Source organism: Dermacentor variabilis, unplaced genomic scaffold, assembly GCF_050947875.1.
Source record: "Dermacentor variabilis isolate Ectoservices unplaced genomic scaffold, ASM5094787v1 scaffold_14, whole genome shotgun sequence".
NCBI lineage: Eukaryota > Metazoa > Arthropoda > Arachnida > Ixodida > Ixodidae > Dermacentor > Dermacentor variabilis.
Window position 1 is genome coordinate 11,356,317 of NW_027460302.1, and position 11,184 is coordinate 11,367,500.

The 11,184-nt window shown below is 53.4% G+C and overlaps 1 non-coding gene across 1 annotated transcript; it reads left to right on the forward strand.

Annotated features, from left to right (window-relative positions):
- Positions 1–9,014: 9,014 nt before the first annotated feature.
- LOC142567872 (small subunit ribosomal RNA) lies at positions 9,015–10,828 on the forward strand. The gene has a single exon (XR_012825278.1). It is a non-coding gene; the product is annotated as a small subunit ribosomal RNA (ribosomal RNA).
- Positions 10,829–11,184: the final 356 nt, after the last annotated feature.

Sequence of the window (11,184 nt, forward strand, 5' to 3'; positions counted from 1 at the left end):
ATTTTCTTGTATACATGATTCATTTTGATGTCACAAAACATATATGCTTCAGTACAGATCAGATTGCTCTATACAAACAAGTACATATCCAGTTGCTACAATACAAGGATAATTCACAAAAAGATATGTAAATATGCATACACGGAGATTCCTATGAATACATGAAATGTAGTGGGTACAATAGGTACAATGTCAACGTGGACTATACAATGTATTACAATCAAACTTGTCAAATCCTATGTAGTAGAATTATACAATTGCTAGGTTGGAGCCATTGAGATAGTTGAGCCATTAAAGGCTCAAAGATCAGTAACCGACGATGGCAATTCTCACCTCGTCTTTCCTTACTAACCAGAATCTTGTGTGCCATTTTTTTAGAAATTCTTCCATGCCGTTACTTTCAAGTTCGTGGTTTAAGAATTTGCACATTACAGTCCTTATTTTCTTCAATACAGGATACGCGGCTTTTTGTGGTTTTCGGGTTATTTCTGCTTTTCCCCGTCTTTTCCATAAACAAAACATAATTACTATTGTCAACAATTTTTCAAAGTTGTTTTTGTTCCTATATGGTTTACCTAATTTTGTTTTGAAATGGATAGAAGCCAATCTCCAGATTATTTTGGCAGGGGGGCAGCCTTTGTATACATGTTGTTGAGTTTCCGGCGCAGCACAATTGGGACATCGGTCCGTCTGAGTGATTCCGAATTTGGCCAGGCGTGCTTTTGTGGGTAAGACACCCCATCTTCTTTTCCATTCGAAGTCATGCATATCATGTGGGAGATTTGTAGCGTTCCAAAACTTCCATTTTTGGGTACTGGTTTTGTCCAGGTCTTCGGATTTCAGCTCTCTAAAGGCCATGGCAGTGCTTGCGTCTATGGGTTTGATTTCTTCAATGGGGGTCTCCGGAAAGATGTCCTCTATTGCTTTTTTTGTAATAATGACTGTTTTGTAGAATTTTGCTGGTATTTCCGATTTTGGGCCGTACCATTTTTTGTTTGTAATGTGATAGTCAAGCGTACTTAACCAGTACCGTAGAACTGGCATTCCCCTGTACTGTGGTGCATTAGTCAATGCCACAACAGTTTTCGCAGCCAGAGTTTTCGCTATAAGAGCAACGTTGGGTATTCCCAAGCCTCCTCTTGCTGCTGGCAATCTTATGATGTTCTGAGTGACTGGAGCTGGCTTGTCGTTCCATAGGTAACGTCCTATGAGGGTTGTTAGTTTGCTGGCCACCAGTGGAGGCATGGTCGTCACTCTCGCCACATAAAATGCCGGGGCACACAGTTTCGATTTGATTGCTGCAGCTTTTTCCCGCAGACTCGCCGGCCGGTTTAGTTCTTGTTCCACGAAGTGTGCTGCTTTCCTTAATGGTTCATCCCATGTTTTTGCTGTGATATCCCCTGCTTCGAACCAAATACCCAGAACTCTAACTGCTTCCACAATGTGTACATCCTGTAGCTCAATACTTCCAGGTGGGCCAAAACAAAGGGCTTTGCTTTTTTGTGATTTATTTTAGTCCCCGATGCAGTCGCGTACTCTTCAAAAGTCCTTAGAAAGGCATGGTAGCTATCCTCGTTATTCATGAATAATGAAATATCGTCTGCAAAGGCTGCTATTTTAATTTCTTGTTTTCCTGGTAGGGGAAAACCCCTAATTGTGTTATTGTGCACGACGGCTCTTAAAAAGGGATCTAAGGACAGGACGAATAGTCCTGGTGACAGGCTACATCCTTGCCGAACCCCTCTAGTCACTGCAAATGTCTCTGTTACAAAATTATTAATTTGAATTTCACTTGTCATTCCATGGTATAATGTTTTAATGATGTCTACTAACGTTGCTGGGATTCCAAATTTTTCCATGGTATTGTATATGTATTGATGTTTCACTCGGTCGTATGCTTTTTCTTGATCTAGAGAAATGAAGATGCCTTTGCATTCTTTTTGTTTTGCGTATGCAAAGGTGTCTGTGGTGGTTATTAGTGAGGCGTAAATTGATCTTCCGGGAACCGCTGCAGCTTGGAAATCCGATATAACCTCGGGTAGTATATTACTGAGTCTGTGCGCTAACAACGTTGTTCCCACTTTATAGTCAGTATTAAGTAGCGTTATCCGTCTCCATCCATTAACATCTAGTGGATCACTGTTAGGCTTGGATAACAGTATAATACGGCCCTTAGCGAACGACGGCGGTTTTTCATTCTTTAAAATGAGGTTGTTTAGGGTTTGCACAAGATTGGAACCAATCACATCGAAAAAGGTGAAGTAGAATCCGGTCAAAAGTCCGTCAGGACCCGGTGCCGATTTATGTGTCATTTTCTTATTATATTTAATACTTCTTGTTTTGTTGCTGGTGCGCATAGTTGCTCCTTGCTTTCTTCACTTATTTGGGGAAGATTTCCTAATAAGCCGGTGATGTTGTATTGCTGGTTTGGATGTTCTTCCTGCAAAATTTCCTTGAAATGTTCTAGAAATTCCTGAGTAATGAATTCTTGGTCTGTTGTAATAGTGCCGTCGTTTAATCTTATTTTATCTATCCTTGTTGGGTTTCTATTACGAACTGGATACCGTGTTCTGTCACCCATATTATTTGATTCAACATTTTGATTGTCAATTGGCATACTCTCAATGGCTTTGATCTTACACTTTGATCTTAGCCAAAAGGCCGAGAAGCGATGTCCTTCACTTCACTCCATTGTACTACTGCCTTGTGGGCGCCCTGCCGACATTGGTAACCTCAGCAACAGCGTGGGCAATTTTCTAAAATTCAGCCTGTCTAGAGACTCTATGCTCTCTATCTGACGAATAAACTCGCGACGCCTCAGTCTTTCGCTGTTAAGGAAACGCTGTCGCGTAGAAACGAGACCCGAGTGCAAGCTTGTTTGTAAGGCCAAACCAACGACGGCAACCTCGTAGAAAACGGAGCAGGCGAACGGAAAACCCGCGCAAGGGGAATGCTTACTTCCGTCTGAATGCGGCCGCTCGAGGTGACTTTCTTTGAGGCCTTCGTTTCAAGCCCGTGCACAAGTGTAATATAGCACGCGCATTTCCTTCATTTCTTTTTATTTACCGCAAGGCCCACTGAAAATTTTGATATGGCAGAGGCCGGGACGGATCGCAACGTGTAGAATCGACCGGTAGAATTAGGTAGCGTGCCCCATGCACGAAGACGAGCAACATAGAAGTGAATGAAAAAAATAAATATAGAAAAGACTGCGCACTCCTTCCAACCGGAAACAGAGGGGGGAGAAGAATCGCCATGTGAAGCACAGGTATCGTATATTAAAAAAAAGTGCTACCTCATAATCTTTACCACTATCGCGCGCGCGCGTGTGTGTATATGTATATATACACACATACATACATATATATGAATATATATATATATATATATATATATATATATATATATATATATATATATATATATATATATATATATATATATAGAATACACACACACACACACATACACACATGCTAGCATAGCTTAAACGCAGCTGGGAAGCTCAGCCTTACACAAGAAGAAAGCACCACCCCTTTCGCAATCCCCATTTGAAACATTTAAGTGAGAAACGTGAGTACAGCCAGGTCGTTCGAAACTGGCGCGAAAACGCATTGGCGCCATCTGTGCACGGAACTAGGAAAACCTACGGACTTCGCCATACAGAAAGAAAGCTAGATGCCGCGAGCGAACGAGAGCCAGTGAGTAATGGCAGAAACGTCTTGGGAAGAGAGAAAAAAAAAACACGCAAAGGTTGTTGGCTTGTGGCAGCATTCTATATTACAGCGAGTAAAGAGCATAACAGCTTCTAAAAGAGCAGCTAAAAAAGAAGAACGTGAGAGACGGAGACAAACAGGCGTGTTTCCTTAGAATGCAGAGCATGCAGCACACACAATCAAGTGCCAAAGAGACCGGGAAAGCAGATGGCGCGAAGGCGTATGTCGTCAAAGCTTGAAAGCAATTTATAAACTAAAAGGCATGCCGAAGTCAACCTACTCTCATCAGGTTGCTCCCGCCTCCAATTGCATTTAAATTAAAATTACAGTCGCCTCAAAAGCAGAGAGAGAGAGAGAAAATAAATACACTCGCTTCGTGCAGCTGCACCCGTTCAAATTTTACAGCAAGAGTACTCCCAAAAGCGCTAAGCCCGCTGCTGCCTGGCCGGAATGCGCTCGCTTCAGGAAATCGCCGTGCTTGCCTCGGCAACCAAGAGGTTTCGCTTGGCACACTGCTGAATTATAGCACACCGGGTACCGTGCAGACGTCGGCGATCGCCTTGACATCGCTGCGAGCGCTCGAAGGGACAAAGTCCGAAACGACGTCAGCCGGGGCGGCGGGAGCTGGATACCCTTCACGAAACTTCTGCGTGTACACCGCCGCACGGCCACGACGGAATCACTGGCATCCTGCTCGCAGCTGCATTGTGTCGCGCCGGGAATCGTGGAAACACCACGCAGACGTCGGCGTCGGCCCCGACATGGCTTCGAGCGCTCCAAGAGACAAAGTCCGAAACGACGTCAGCCGGGGCGGCGGGAGCTCGATACCCTTCACGAAACTTCTGCGTGTACACCACCGCACGGCCACGACGGAATCGCTGGCATCCTGCTCGCAGCTGCATTGTGTCGCGCCGGGAATCGTGGAAACACCACGCAGACGTCGGCGTCGGCCCCGACATGGCTTCGAGCGCTCCAAGCGACAAAGTCCGAAACGACGTCAGCCGGGGCGTCGAGCACGCCGCCCGCGCTGGTCGCACTCGTGCTCGGAAATGGCGAAGGGGACCGCGCTAGCGTGCCTTGAATCGGTGAGCGGCGGTACCGCGGCGATCGCGAGAGCTCGTATCAGCCGCGCCAAAGCGAAATATTGGCGCTCGGCTCGGTGCAGTACGCCGCCTCGTCGCACGAGTACGGCCCCATGGAGGTCTGGCCACTTATCGCTGCTATTATAAGGGGCCATACGGTCCCGGCTGACATTGTACCAGAGTGCGATTTTTGACTTGCGCGTCTTCGTAGCTGTTTCCGCGCACTGCTGCGGAGTCGAGAATCGGGCCCAGGCACGGCTACGCGAGCGCTCGAAGCGACAGAAGTCAAAACGACGTCAGCCGGGGCGGCGGGAGCTCGATACCCTTCACGAAACTTCTGCGTGTACACCACCGCACGGCCACGACGGAATCGCTGGCATCCTGCTCGCAGCTGCATTGTGTCGCGCCGGGAATCGTGGAAACACCACGCAGACGTCGGCGTCGGCCCCGACATGGCTTCGAGCGCTCCAAGAGACGAAGTCCGAAACGACGTGAGCCGGGGCGTCGAGCACGCCGCCCGCGCTGGTCGCACTCGTGCTCGGAAATGGCGAAGGGGACCGCGCTAGCGTGCCTTGAATCGGTGAGCGGCGGTACCGCGGCGATCGCGAGAGCTCGTATCAGCCGCGCCAAAGCGAAATATTGGCGCTCGGCTCGGCGCAGTACGCCGCCTCGACGCACGAGTACGGCCCCATGGAGGTCTGGCCACTTATCGCTGCTATTATAAGGGGCCATACGGTCCCGGCTGACATTGTACCAGAGTGCGATTTTTGACTTGCGCGTCTTCGTAGCTGTTTCCGCGCACTGCTGCGGAGTCGAGAATCGGGCCCAGGCACGGCTACGCGAGCGTTCGCAGCGACAGAAGTCCAAAACGACGTCAGCCGGGGCGGCGGGAGCTCGATACCCTTCACGAAACTTTGGCGTACAAGCCGCCGCACGGCCACTACTTAGTCGGCGTCACCGTGCAGAGGGCTGCACTATAGCTCGCCGGGAACCGGGAGAGAACCTGGCGGGCGTCGTCGTCGGCCCCGCGACGTTGGCGCGAGCGCTCGAAGAGACAAAGTCCGAAACGACGTCAGCCGGGGCGTCGAGCACGCCGCCCGCGCTGGTCGCACTCGTGCTCAGAAATGGCGAAGGGGACCGCGCTAGCGTGCCTTGAATCGGTGAGCGGCGGTACCGCGGCGATCGCGAGAGCTCGTATCAGCCGCGCCAAAGCGAAATATTGGCGCTCGGCTCGGCGCAGTACGCCGCCTCGCCGCACGAGTACGGCCACATGGAGGTCTGGCCACTTATCGCTGCCATTATAAGGGGAGAACCGGGCGGGCGTCGTCGTCGGCGCCGCGACGTTGGCGCGCGAGCGCGAAGAGACAAATTCCGAAACGACGTCAGCCGGGGCGTCGAGCACGCCGCCCGCGCTGGTCGCACTCGTGCTCGGAAATGGCGAAGGGGACCGCGCTAGCGTGCCTTGAATCGGTGAGCGACGGTACCGCGGCGATCGCGAGAGCTCGTATCAGCCGCGCCAAAGCGAAATATTGGCGCTCCGCTCGGCGCAGTACGCCGCCTCGTCGCACGAGTACGGCCCCATGGAGGTCTGGCCACTTATCGCTGCTATTATAAGGGGCCATACGGTCCCGGCTGACATTGTACCAGAGTGCGATTTTTGACTTGCGCGTCTTCGTAGCTGTTTCCGCGCACTGCTGCGGAGTCGAGAATCGGGCCCAGGCACGGCTACGCGAGCGCTCGAAGCGACAGAAGTCAAAACGACGTCAGCCGGGGCGGCGGGAGCTCGATACCCTTCACGAAAGTTCTGCGTGTACACCGCCGCCCGGCCGCGACGGAATCGCTGGCATCCTGCTCGCAGCTGCATTGTGTCGCGCCGGGAATCGTGGAAACACCACGCAGACGTCGGCGTCGGCCCCGACATGGCTTCGAGCGCTCCAAGAGACAAAGTCCGAAACGACGTCAGCCGGGGCGTCGAGCACGCCGCCCGCGCTGGTCGCAATCGTGCTCGGAAATGGCGAAGGGGACCGCGCTAGCGTGCCTTGAATCGGTGAGCGGCGGTAGCGCGGCGATCGCGAGAGCTCGTATCAGCCGCGCCAAAGCGAAATATTGGCGCTCGGCTCGGTGCAGTACGCCGCCTCGTCGCACGAGTACGGCCCCATGGAGGTCTGGCCACTTATCGCTGCTATTATAAGGGGCCATACGGTCCCGGCTGACATTGTACCGCAGTGCGATTTTCGGCTTGCGCGTCTTCGTAGCTGTTTCCGTGTACTGCTGCGGAGTCGAGAATCGTGCCCAGGCACGGCTACGCGAGCGCTCGCAGCGACAGAAGTCCAAAACGACGTCAGCCGGGGCGGCGGGAGCTCGATACCCTTCACGAAACTTTGGCGTACAAGCCGCCGCACGGCCACTACTTAGTCGGCGTCACCGTGCAGAGGGCTGCACTATAGCTCGCCGGGAACCGGGAGAGAACCTGGCGGGCGTCGTCGTCGGCCCCGCGACGTTGGCGCGAGCGCTCGAAGAGACAAAGTCCGAAACGACGTCAGCCGGGGCGGCGGGAGCTCGATACCCTTCACGACACTTCTGCGTGTACACCGCTGCACGGCCGCGACGGAATCGCTGGCATCCTGCTCGCAGCTGCATTGTGTCGCACCGGGAATCGTGTAAACACCACGCAGACGTCGGCGTCGGCCCCGGCATGGCTTCGAGCGCTCGAAGAGACAAAGTCCGAAACGACGTCAGCCGGGGCGTCGAGCACGCCGCCCGCGCTGGTCGCACTCGTGCTCGCAAATGGCGAAGGGGACGGCGCTAGCGTGCCTTGAATCGGTGAGCGGCGGTACCGCGGCGATCGCGAGAGCTCGTATCAGCCGCGCCAAAGCGAAATATTGGCGCTCGGCTCGGCGCAGTACGCCGCCTCGTCGCACGAGTACGGCCCCATGGAGGTCTGGCCACTTATCACTGCTACTATAAGGGGCCATACGGTCCCGGCTGACATTGTACCGCAGTGCGATTTTCGGCTTGCGCGTCTTCGTAGTTGTTTCCGCGCACTGCTGCGGAGTCGAGAATAGTGCCCAGGCACGGCTACGCGAGCGCTCGAAGCGACAGAAGTCCGAAACCACGTGAGCCGGACCGACGGGAGCTCGACGCCTTTCACGCAACTTTGGCATACAAGCCGCTGCACGGCCACTACTCAGTCGGCGCCGCCGTGCAGAGGGCTGCACTATAACACGCCGGGAACCGGGAGAGAACCGGCCGGGCGTCGTCGTCGGCCCCGCGACGTTGGCGCGAGCGCTCGAAGAGACACAGTCCCAAACGATGTCAGCCGGGGCGTCGAGCACGCCGCCCGCGCTGGTCGCACTCGTGCTCGGAAATGGCGAAGGGGCCGGGCTAGCTTTCCTCGAATCGATCGGCCGGGGGCCGCCCCGGAGGGGGACCGAAAGGCGATCGTTCAGGGAACGGCACTGGCCATTCGCGAGAAATTGCCGTTCGCGCATTCGATGGACGCGCTGCAGTTTCACGACTTCGGCATGGTGCCGCCGACGTAGGCTTTCAATCTTGCTCGCGGCGTTACGAGGCGGCACGATTTCCGCCAAACGCTCGTCGAAAGTGGCACGAGTACGGCCCCATGGAGGTTTGGGTACTTATCGCTGCTATTATATTGGGGTCCCAGAGAGCAGTCACCCCCAAAGCGACCTGGGTGTTTGATGTGCGGCGGGCTTCGTGCCCGTCAAGCGTGTCCCCGGTATCGCTCCCGTGGATCCCACAGCAGACGTCAGCAGCCTTATCCGCTTGATGCGTTAGGGGCTGGTTGTCGGACAACGCTTTTTCCACGATATCAAGGTGTGTTCCCCATCGTCCTCGGACGAGTCAAATACGAAAGCGCCGAAGGCGCGGGCGTTACCCGTCGCTTGGCGGCTTTGCCGTCTCGGCTACCTTGCAAGAGTCGGTCGGTCCACCAGTGCTGCGGGCTCGAGAGAAACCGCAAGCCGCGATCGAGTTGACACAGCCAGTCTATCGAGAATGTTGCGTGCTTCTTGCTGCGTGGCGATACCCGGCCCTGCGGGGAGGGCGCCGTAGCGAGCTCGAACGCCGTCGTCTCGGACTGTGCAAAGTGCTACACTTTGCGAGAACGAAGCGTGTTGGGGCGCCTGAAGGTGGCCTCGGCATCGCAAAAGCGGCGTCCGGCCTGCTTGAAAGGCTGGACGCGCAGTTGAACGATTACCTGGTTGATCCTGCCAGTAATCATATGCTTGTCTCAAAGATTAAGCCATGCATGTCTAAGTACATGCCGAAATAAGGCGAAACCGCGAATGGCTCATTAAATCAGTTATGGTTCCTTAGATCGTTTCTTCCTACTTGGATAACTGTGGAAATTCTAGAGCTAATACATGCAGTGAGCCTGAAGCCCTTTGGGCGACGGGTGCTTTTATTAGACCAAGATCGATCGGGTTTCGGCCCGTATTGTGTGGTGACTCTGGATAACTTTGTGCTGATCGCATGGCCACGAGCCGGCGACGTTTATTTCAAGTGTCTGCCTTATCAACTTTCGATGGTAGGTTACTTGCTTACCATGGTTGTTACGGGTAACGTAGAATCAGGGTTCGATTCCGGAGAGGGAGCCTGAGAAACGGCTACCACATCCAAGGAAGGCAGCAGGCGCGCAAATTACCCACTCCCGGCACGGGGAGGTAGTGACGAAAAATAACAATACGGGACTCTTTTGAGGCCCCGTAATTGAAATGAGTACACTCTAAATCCTTTAACGAGGATCAATTGGAGGGCAAGTCTGGTGCCAGCAGCCGCGGTAATTCCAGCTCCAATAGCGTATACTAAAGCTACTGCGGTTAAAAAGCTCGTAGTTGGATCTCAGTTCCAGACGAGTAGTGCATCTACCCGATGCGACGGCTCGGACTGAACATCATGCCGGTCCTTTCTTGGTGCACTTCATTGTGTGCCTCGAGAAGGCCGGTGCTTTTACTTTGAAAAAATTAGAGTGCTCAACGCAGGCGAGTCGCCTGAATAAACTTGCATGGAATAATAGAACAAGACCTCATATCTGTTCTGTTGGTTTTTGGAATACGAGGTAATGATTAAGAGGGACAGACGGGGGCATTCGTATTGCGGCGCTAGAGGTGAAATTCTTGGACCATCGCAAGACGAACTACTGCGAAAGCATTTGCCAAGAATGTTTTCTTTGATCAAGAACGAAAGTCAGAGGTTCGAAGGCGATCAGATACCGCCCTAGTTCTGACCATAAACGATGCCAACCAGCGATCCGCCTGAGTTACTCAAATGACTCGGCGGGCAGCTTCCGGGAAACCAAAGTGTTTGGGTTCCGGGGGAAGTATGGTTGCAAAGCTGAAACTTAAAGGAATTGACGGAAGGGCACCACCAGGAGTGGAGCCTGCGGCTTAATTTGACTCAACACGGGAAAACTTACCCGGCCCGGACACTGGGAGGATTGACAGATTGAGAGCTCTTTCTTGATTCGGTGGATGGTGGTGCATGGCCGTTCTTAGTTGGTGGAGCGATTTGTCTGGTTAATTCCGATAACGAACGAGACTCTAGCCTATTAAATAGGTGCGGGGTTCCCAGCACCTTACAACCTTCTTAGAGGGACAAGCGGCTCCTAGCCGCACGAAACAGAGCAATAACAGGTCTGTGATGCCATTAGATGTCCGGGGCGCACGCGCGCTACACTGAAGGAAGCAGCGTGTCTATATCCCTGTCTGAAAAGACTGGGTAACCCGTGGAACTTCTTTCGTGATTGGGATAGGGGCTTGCAATTGTTCCCCTTGAAAGAGGAATTCCCAGTAAGCGCGAGTCATAAGCTCGCGTTGATTACGTCCCTGCCCTTGGTACACACCGCCCGTCGCTACTACCGATTGAATGATTTAGTGAGGTCTTCGGACCGATGTCCGGCGCGGCCTTACGGTTGCGCCGGTCTGTTGGAAAGATGACCAAACTTGATCATTTAGAGGAAGTAAAAGTCGTAACAAGGTTTCCGTAGGTGAACCTGTGGAAGGATCATTACCGGATTGTGAAGGGTGACGAGCGCCATTGTTTCAACCCCGTGTGGGTGAAGCAGCTCGCTGCGCCCGGCGCTTTCCGCCGCTGGCCCCGCTTGGACGCGGGGACGGCTATACCCGAACATGCCGGGGACTGCCTGAATTTTGAGGGGCGCCCCGTGCCAAATTTGTTGCGCCCAGTGGACGCAGGCTGCAACCTTGGACGGTTGGCTTGGCCGCGCCCGGGGGTAAAAACGGCGTAACGCACAATGGGTGGGCTTTCTGTCCGCCTCTGCGCTCTTGCGCGGAAGGGGAGTAAGACGACCCGAGCCGCTGCTTTGCCCAGTACGAGGGGAACGGCGAAGCGTGCGGTCGGTCAAG